At 48.1% G+C, this 10,006-nt stretch overlaps 1 pseudogene; it reads left to right on the top strand.

Moving 5' to 3' along the window:
* Window positions 1–5,214, top strand: LOC105708755 (HLA class I histocompatibility antigen, A alpha chain-like; annotated as a pseudogene).
* The last annotated feature ends 4,792 nt before the right edge of the window (window positions 5,215–10,006 follow it).

The following is a 10,006-nucleotide window of genomic DNA, read 5'->3' as shown; positions in this document are numbered from 1 at the left end:
GGCGCCCCGAATCCTCCTCCTGCTGTTCTCGGGGTCCTGGCTCTGACCAAGACCTGGGCGGGTGAGTGCGGGATCGGGAAGAAAACGGCCTCTGCGGGCAGGAGCGAGGGGCCCGCCTGCCGGGGTGCAGGACTAGGGGAGCCGCGAGGGAGGAGGGTCGGCGGGTCTCAGCCCCTCCTCGCCCCCAGGCTCCCACTCCCTGAGGCATTTCAGCACCTCCTTGTCCTGCTCGGCCGCGGGGAGCCCCGCTTCATCTCTGTGGGCTACGTGGACGACACGCAGTTCCTGCTGTTCGACAGGGACGCCGCGAGTCCCAGAATGAAGCCTCGGGCACCGTGGGTGGAGCAAGAGGGGCCGGAGTATTGGGAAGAGGAGACACGGGGCATCAAAGCCCAGCACAAACTTTCCGAGTGACCTTGCGGACCCTGCTCGGCTACTACAACCAGAGCGAGGCAGGTGAGTGACCCCGGCCCGGGGCGCAGATCACGACCCCTCCCCATGGCCTACGGATGGTCTGGGTCCTCCCGAGTCTCCGGTCTGAGATCCACCCTGAGGCTGCGGGACCCGCCCAGACCCTCGACCGGGGAGAGCCCCGGTGCCTTTACCCGGTTTCATTTTTAGTTTTGGCCAAAATCCCACGGGTTGGTGGGACCAGGGCGGGGCCAGGGTTCGGTAGGCGGGGCTGACCGCGGGGGCGGGACCAGGGTCTCACACCTTCCAAAGGATGATTGGCTGCCACCTGGGGTCAGACGGGCGCCTCCTCCGAGGGTATGAACAGTTCGTCTGCCACGGCAAGGATTACAACGCCCTGAATGAGGACCTGCGCTCCTGGACCGCGGCGGACATGGCGGCTCAGATCACTCACCGCACGTGGGAGGCGAACAAATACTCAAAGCAGGCCAGAGACTACCTGGAGGGCGAGTGTGTGGAGTGGTTCCTCAGATACCTGAAGAACGAGAAGGAGACGCTCCGGCGCGCTGGTATCCAGGGCCATGAGACGCCTTCCCCATCTCCTGTAGATCTTCCGGGCTGGCTCCCCTCCAGGAAGGGAGGAAAATGGGACCAACGCTAGAATATCGCCCTCCTCTAGCCCTGAGTGGGAAGAATCCTCCTGGGTTTCCGGATTCCGTACCAGAGAGTGACTCTGAGGGTCCGCCCTGCTCTCTGGGGCAATTAAGGGATGAAGTCTCTGAGGGAGTGGAGAGGAAGACAATCCCTGGAATACTGATCAGGGGTTCCCTTTGACCCCACAGCAGCCTTGGGCATCAGGCCTTTTCCTCTCAGGCCTTCTTCTCCGCATCACACTCAATGTTTGTGGGGCTCTGACTCCAGCTCTTTTGAGTCCCTCGGCCTTCACTTAGGTCAGGACCAGAAGTCGCTGTTCCCCCCTCAGAGACTAGAACTTTCTAAGGAATAGGAGATTATCCCAGGTGCCTGTGTCCAGGCTGGTGTCTAGGTTCTGTGCTCTCTTCCCCACACCAGGTGTCCTGTTCATTCTCAGGATGGTCACATGGGTGCTGCTGGGGTGTCCCATGAGGAGTGCAAAGTGCCTGAATTTTCTGACTCTTCCCCTCAGATCCTCCAAAGGCACACATGACCCACCACCGCATCTCTGACCATGAGGCCACCCTGAGATGCTGGGCCCTGGGCTTCTACCCTGTGGAGATCACACTGACCTGGCAGCGGGATGAGGAGGACCAGACCCAGGACGCGGAGCTTTTGGAGACCAGGACTGCAGGGGATGGAACCTTCCAGAAGTGGGCAGCAATACATGTACCATGTGCAGCAGGAGGGGCTGCTGGAATCCCTCACCCTGAGATGGGTAACAAGGGGGTCACATCTTTTCTTAGGGAAAGCAGGAGGCCTTCTGGAGCCCTTCAGCAGGGTCGGGGCTGAAGCCTGGGGTCAGGGTCCCTCACCTTCCCCTCCTTTCCCAGAGACATCTTCCCAGGCCACCATCCTCATTGTGTGCATCATTGCTGACCTGGTTGTCCTTGGAGCTGTGGTCACTGGAGCTGTGGTCGCTGCTGTGATGTGGAGGAGGAAGAGCTCAGGTGAGGAAGAGGTTGAGGGATGGGGTCTGAGTTTTCTTGTCTCACTGTGGATTTTATGTCCCAGTTAGAAATGTGCCTTGCTTTGTTACTGGTAAGCACCATCCACACATGGGCCGACCCAGCCTGGTGCCCTATGTGGCAATAATTATTTGTAAAACACTTGTGAAAATGAATGACAGATTCTTCACTTCAGTGACTGTGGTGGGGACCTGATCCCAGCACTCACAAATCACGGGGAAGGTCCCTGCTGAGGACAGACCTCAGGAGGCCAGTTGATACAAGACCCATGCCTGCTTTCTTTATATTTCCTGATCCTGTCCTGGAGCTGCAGTTACACTTTTCTGGAAACTTCTCAGGGATCAAAGACTAGGGGGGTTGCTCTGGGACCTTATGGTCCCGACTCCCTTCTGGCCTGTCATAGAACATTTTCTTCCCACAGATAGAAGCCAAGTGAGCTACTATCAGCCTGCAAGTAAGTATGAAGGACGCTCATCCCTAAGATCCTTGGGATGTTGTGGTCGGGAGCCCATGGGGGAGCTCACCCAGCCCACAGTTCCTCCTCTAGCCACATCTCCTGTGGGCTCTGACCGCATTCTATTTTTGTTTTACCCCAGACAATGATAGTGCCCAGAGTTCTAGTGTGTCTCTCACGGCTTGTAAAGGTGACACCGTGGTACAGGAGCCCTGATGTAAGTGGGATATTGGGGGAGCAGAGGGGACGTAGCTGTGCTATGGGGTTTCTTTGACTTGAATACCTTGAGCATGCAATGGGCTGTTTGTCACCTTTCACTGTGACTAACATAAGTTTGTTCATGAATGTTTTCTCTATGGTGTGAGACAACTGCCTTGTGTAGGACTGAGAGGCAAGATTTGTTCACACCTCCCCTTTGTGACTTCAAGAACCCTGACTTCTCTTTCTGTAAAGAGAAATGTGTTCAGGAGTGTCTTCATCCCTGTTAGCATAATGCGATGAGGTGGGAATTGCCCATCCCATGTCCATCGTGACCCCCTTCCCCACACCGCCCCATGTTTCTACTGTTATCTTCCCTGTTCCAGAGATCTGGGGCTTGGATGTCTTTATCTTTCTCAACTTTATGGTGCACTGAGCTGCAAATTCTTGCTTCCCTATTAACATTAGAATCTGAGTATAAATTTCTTCAAATTCTTGCCATGGGAGGTTGATGAGTTAATTAAAGCAGAAGATTCCTAAAATTTAAGAGACAAAATGAATAGAAGACCTGAGAACCTTCCAGAGTGTATGTGTTTCTTCTGCTGATCTGCTGCAGGGGAGGAGAGTAGATGGTGTTGCGGCCAGTGAGTCCCCAGGCCGCTGTGGGCTTTATGTGGTCACTGCTCAGCTGGGTCATCTTTGCTGCTCCAATGGCCTTGGTCCTTCAGTAGAACCTTGTCCCACCAGGACCTGTGATCACAGGGACTCAGATGTCATTTAGGGTAGTCTGTGCACACAGAAGTTCTTGTGGTATCAAGAGAATGATTTTCAGACCTGCCTAGCTCTTGCCTGCCTTCCAGGGCTCTTTCCTGGATTGTATTTTCCATCCTTTCCCAAGCCCTCTTAAAGGAACAAGATTCTGGAATTTGCAAAGAGGAGGGATTCAATAATTTCTCATCAAAGGTAACTTTCTGTTGAAACTCCTCTTCTGCTCTCTCTCCTACTCTACTTCCTGCCCTGAGTTGTAGTGATTCTAGTGCCAGCTCCAATCCAAACCCATGGATTTGTAAAACAGTCTAATTTAGATTTATATGCAGTTGGAAAACTGGACTTATAATCGTAGGATTATGTTTCCTGAAGAGAGACATATGATTGTGTGCTGCCGTGTGCAGGAGGGTTGGTGTGGGAGGAGGGATGAGGGGAGAGGGGACACACAAGCAGCACTGGTGACAAAAGCGCTGGTGACACTGATGTCCGCCTGAGAGGATGTTGTGTTGTAGCTACCACAAAACAGCATTTGGCCTGAGGCTGCATTAATAAAGATATTGCCTTTCAGACAGGGAGGTTCTTTATGGTGATCATTCATTGAACTGATCATTCATTGTTGTCTGCTAAGTAAATGACTGTTTTTGCATTTGGAAAATATCTTTAAATTAAAAACAGAATAATTTCTGGCTTTGTGGTGCATATGTTCTAGAGAGAAGAGGCAGATGCAAGATACACTATGAGCAGAGTAAGGAAGGAAAATGCTCCTGTTAGAAAGTGGCAAGTGCTGTTGGGGGTGATCCAGAGTGTGGTCTGTGGGGACAGGGAGGTGGCTGTTGTACTATGTGGTCAACGTGGGCCTTGTTGCAAATGTGACATTTGAGGAAAGATTTTATTTTATTTTTTGACAGTTGGCAGAGCTAACTGTGGCTTTATATTGAAAAAAAAAAGGAAAGAGAAAAAGAAAACAATTATGTTGTAGCTGAAGGCATGTGCAAATGGGAGTACCCCAGGCAGTAAACTGTCGCCATGGGTGGGCTGAGGGCAAGGGCTGAGCCTCAGGTGCATCTCCTTTTCCCTATGCTCCCCTACACAGCAGCTTCCCCTGCAGGCCATGGGGCAGTCAGAGGAGTGGGTAGGCTGGGAGAGGCTGCTGTGCCAGTTCACTTGGGTGGGACATTCGAGAATTTGGACACCAGCCTTCTACCACGGTTCTCAATTTTCCTCATAACAATGGCCCTGGGGGAGCTGGTGCAGCTAAAGGAACTGGAGCCCCCCCCCAGAGCCAAAGCTGGAGCCCAGGCTGTAGCTGAGGCCAGGGCTTGTGAGGCCCCTGTTGGCCAAGCTCAGCTCACCTGAGTAGCCATTGGTGGTGCTCCTATGGATACTCACATTCCATATCCCAGATTCCAGCCAGCTCTCCTTGCCCTTCAGCAGCTTCCTGTAGGTGGAGATCTCAATGTAAAGAGCCTGCTCGATGTTCATCAGCTCCTGGTAGTGGCACAGCTGCTGCGCCATGTCCTGCTTCACCCCCTGCTGAATGGCCTCCAGCATGGATAGCTTGGCTTCCTTAATGGCCAGTTCCCCATGCTTTCCAGCATCTGAGATGATACCCTGCAGGAGGACCCACTGGCTTTTGAGGCCCTCAGTCTCAGCCTGGAGGCAGCTGAGGTTTCAGGTCATCCCTGAGATCTCTGTCTTTGTGTGACGCAGGTAGTCTGGTGCTTCCCAGTCAGAGCCTGCTGTTCCTCCTACTTGATCTGGTGCAGGCTCTCAGCAAGAGCCCACCTTCTGTTGGCAATCTCTTACTGGGCCTGGACCTCAGTGATGATGTTGTCCATGTCCATGGAGTAGATATTGTCCATGGACAACACCACAGATGTGTCTGAGATCAGGGACTGCAGCTCCCGGATCTCCTGTTCACACAGCTGCTGGAGGAAGCTGATCTCGTCCGTCAGCCCTTCCAAGCGAGACTCCAGCTCTAACTGGTTCATGTCAGCTTCACCCACATCCTTTTTCATGAGGACAAATTCATCCTCCATCTCTATATGAATATCTCATCCTCGTACTAGTTATTGAAGGCTTCCACCAGCCCCTGTGTGTTGCCAAACTCCGCCTCCAGCTTTAGCTTTTCCTGGCCCAGTGTCCAGCTGCTGCTGAAGGTTGATGTAGCTCTTGATCATGTGGTCCGTGTCCCTCTGAGCTGTCTTCTGCTGCTTTAGGAGGCTCCACTTCATTTCCAGCATCTTATTCTATTGCTCTAGGAACTGTACCTTGTTGATGAAGGAGGCACATTTGTTTTGAGAGTCTTGACTGCTCCTTCTCCTGTGTGCACATGGCCTGGATGTTGAGGTCTGCCTCTACCTTGAGGATGCTCAGCAGGCTCTGGTTGACCCTGATGGCTTTGATGCCCCCCATACCATGAGCCCCACCACAGCCTCCACCCAGACCCTTGCTGTGCCCAAGTTACCCCAAAAGCTGCCACCACTGTTGCCCAGTTAGGAAAAGCTCAAGTAGCTAATGTGGGTGCCAGGCCCACTCATGTAGGAGCTGCTGCTGAAGGCCTGGGGGCCAGAGTGGAATACCTTGTAGTACTTCTGGGTCACCCTGATGGACATGGTGGAGGCAAGTGTGCTGAGCCAGCAAAGACTCAAGAAGGAGCAGAGAAGTTGCTTCTAGGTTCAAAGAAAGATTTGAGGGACATGAGGAGATATCTATGAGGATGTATAGGAAAGTTCTTTCCAGGCAGGGAGGCTCCGATGCAAATGCGATAGGGCAGGAAGGTGTCTGTGTTCTGGTAAGTGGGAAGAGGTCAGAAGGGCTGGACAGAGAGGAACTGAGATGAAGTCAGAGGTGCGGCCACAGCAGGTAGAGTGTGGGCAAGGTTTTCACTTTTGCTCTGAGATGGAGAGTTAGATTACAGTTTTGAAAAGTGGGACATAGTAAGACTTATTCTTTAAAAGCTTCTCTCTGGCCACCCTACTAAGAACAGAATTGAGAGGTTGGGGGCAAGTGAGGCAGTAGAGAATCCAGTGAGAAAGGCATGTAGTTTTCCAAGATACAGATATGCATTACCTTGACCTGGGTGTGAGCAGTGGAAATAGTGGGAAGTGACGGGATCTGGAGGCATCACAGTATTTGTTTATGGATGTTATCTGTATTATGAGAAAGAAGAATCAAGGACAGCCATAGTTTTATTTTTTATTTTATTTATTTATTTTTATTTTTTCTTTTTATTTCTTTTTTAAGATGGGGTTTCACCATGTTGGTCAGGCTGGTTTTGAACTCCTGACCTCAGGTGATCCACCCACCTTGGCCTCCAAAGTGCTTGGATTACAGGCGTGAGCCACCATGCCCGGGAGCCATAGTTTTAGACTGTGAGTGTAGAAGGGTGGAGCTGCTGTCAGTGGAGATGGGGAGACTCTGGCAGGAGCATACGGAGGAGAGGGTGTCGCAGGCATTCAGTGGAGGAGACATCTACGAGGAGTGCAGGTGAGGGGCCCGGATGCCTCTGCAGCTACAGCTTCACCATCCAGTTACTCTCCTGTTTCCACCCACTGTGTGTCAGAGCCAGAGACTGATTCTCCCCTGGGCTGTCTGCACAGATACGTGAAAGTCAGGGAAGTTATGGTTTCCAGTTGCTTATAAGTCACAGATTAATATTGTGCTTTCTCAGATAAGTAAGGGAATAATAAGACGTGTAACTAGAACACTTATTCAGAAGACTGCAATAATGAAAAGTTTTTGATTAATCGAAGACTAGGAAAGAAAAAATAATGGAGCAAAAATGAGGTAATACTCTAAAAGAGTGAATGACAAAGTGGACTTAAACCCAATCAGGGTAACAATGACATTAAACATAATGTACCCAAACACTGTGATTCCAAGACAAATAGTGCAGAGGGGTAAAAATAATAAATAAATAAATAACCGCAGGTTATTTATAAAAGACATACTATTTGTAGAAGATCTAGAAAATTGAAAGTAAAAGGACAGAAAAGAAATACCAGACAAACATTCATAAAAATCGCATGGAGACACCATTTAGAAAAACTACAGGACATGAGTCTCCTGAGACATACAGTGCATGTAGACACCTTACAACATCTGTTTTCTTTTTTCAGAGACAGAATCTTGCTCAGTTGCCCAGGCTGAAATGCAATGGTGATCATAGCTGAGCTGACTGCAACCTCAAACTCCTGGGCTCAAGCAGTTCTTCTGCCTCAGCCACCCAAGCAGCTAGGACTATAGGCACATGCCACTACACTTGTCTATAGCGTCCTTGATATAGTTTCTTATTAGATGTGGTGTGATCCTTGAGATAATATCATGCCATGTATTTGACATGCATTGGTACACAACAAATATTAGGTAAATGAAGAAATAACCCATCCCCATTAATTCAAGCCACATCCACAATTACATTTTACAGATGAAAAGCACCATCCCAGACAAGTAAAGTAAAATAAATTGAATTAGGTCATCCAGAGCAGAATCAGGAACACACACTCCATTCCCTGTACTCAAGGAATCAGAGCTCTACTGGGGTTATAGCAGTATCATGCAAGTCAGATCTAGTCAGCCTATCAGGAAGCCCTGGGGCTCACAGGCCCAGCATCACAACACCTGGCTACTACAAGTCTGCACGTGACCTAATCCTGGGGAGACCCATGCTGGGGAGGCCTGCCCTCCCCTGATTCCCTCAGGCCTGGGGTGAGTGACCTGCACTTGGGCCACCCCTGCTCCTGCCTGGTCCATTCACCCCTGGAAACTCAGTTCCACCCCAGGGCCGCTGCATGGTGAGGCTGCAAGGCCTTCCCCATTCCAAGCAGGGATTCCACCCAGGTCACTGCCCTCGCAGCCAACAGTGGATTTTCTTCTTCATGTGAGTTAGGGGGTTTCTTGAGCCCCTTCAGCCTGAGGCTGCCTCTGCCCACCTTCTGCACCATGAGATCACCAATGTCACAGACACCATTTCTCATCAGACCCCCTGGAGAGGGAGCTCCAAATTTGAGCTCCTTTCTAATTAAATTTTACTACAAGGTCAGCAATGCAGGAAAATCTACAAAGAGTATCCAAATAAAATGATAAACAGTTTTATTCAATCCAAAGTCAAAACAAGGATTATGAGAAATGAGATGTAAGTTACCAAAATTGTTAACAAAATGGGATATTACTAATGACTCTTTAGAATTTTTTTAAAAAAGCATTATAAGTAAATACTCTGAACAACTTTATGCCAATTTGTTAGAACACTTAGATAAAATGGATAAATTTATAGAAAGATACAAATTGCCAAAAGAGCTAATCTATTTCAGGCTACTGCATTGAACTAAAGTTACTGGCACTATGCTAAGCTAGATGTATTGACCCAGGTATAAATATTCACATTTTGTAAATGAAAAGCAATCTGATTAAGCTTTTTTTTAAGTGAAAGCAACTTTATTAGAGAAGTAAAGAAACAAGAGAATGGCTACTCCATAGAGTAGCCTTTTTTTTTTTTTTTTTTTTTTTTTTTTTAAGTGTAGGCTTATGTTTTTTGAAGATATTTCAATAACAAAATTGGCACTTGGGGTATGCTTCCACTAAATTTGAGACATCTTAGATGAAACAAAGACATATTTTCAAGCCATTATTTTTATGGCACTGAACTGTTGGGACTATTTGATCTGGTTACTTTATGTTCTCAATGGTGTTAACTCATTGAAGAGAACATTGTTATTAAAAGTATGTATAAGAAAAACTCAAAGATACTGTTGTAGCTTTTTTTTCTGTCTCAAACTGTTTTCCCCTCAGTACCCAAGACCATGATGTCTCAAACTTTTAATCATTAATTTAAAAAGAGAAGCTTCTCAGAGAAATAGAATAAATTATATTAAAATTTATATGAAATCAAAAAAAGAGCTTATGTAGCCAGGACAATCCTAAGCAAAATGAACAAAGGTGAAGGCATCAGGCTGCCAGACTTCAAACTATACTACAAGGCTATAGTAACCAAAACAGCATGGTACTGATATGAAAACAAGCACATAGACCAATGGAAGACAATAGAGAACTCAGAAATAAAACTGCACATCTACAACCATGTGATCTTCAACAAACCTGAGAAAAACAAGCAATGGGGAAAGGATTCCCTATTTAATAAATGTTGCTGGGAGAACTGGCTAGCCATATGCAGAAAACAGAAACTGGACCCCTTCCTTACACCTTATACAAAAATAAACTCACTGGGGTTAAAGACTTAAATGCAAATCCCAAATCTATAAAAAACCCTAGAAGAAAACCTAGGCAATACCATTCAGGATACAGGCATGGACAAAGATTTTTATGATGAAATTACCAAAAGCAGCCAGAACAAAAGTGAAAATTGACAAATGGGATCTAATTAAAGAGATTCCACACAGCCAAAAATACTATCAGAGTGAACATACAACCTACAGAATGGGAGAAAATTTTTGCAATCTATCCATCTGACAGAGGTCTACTATCCAGTATCTACAAGGAACTTAAGCAAATT

This window comes from Aotus nancymaae, unplaced genomic scaffold (assembly GCF_030222135.1).
Source record: "Aotus nancymaae isolate 86718 unplaced genomic scaffold, 86718_ANA_hifiasm-v0.15.2.pri h1tg000027l, whole genome shotgun sequence".
Lineage (NCBI taxonomy): Eukaryota > Metazoa > Chordata > Mammalia > Primates > Aotidae > Aotus > Aotus nancymaae.
This window is presented reverse-complemented; position numbering and strand designations above follow the sequence as displayed.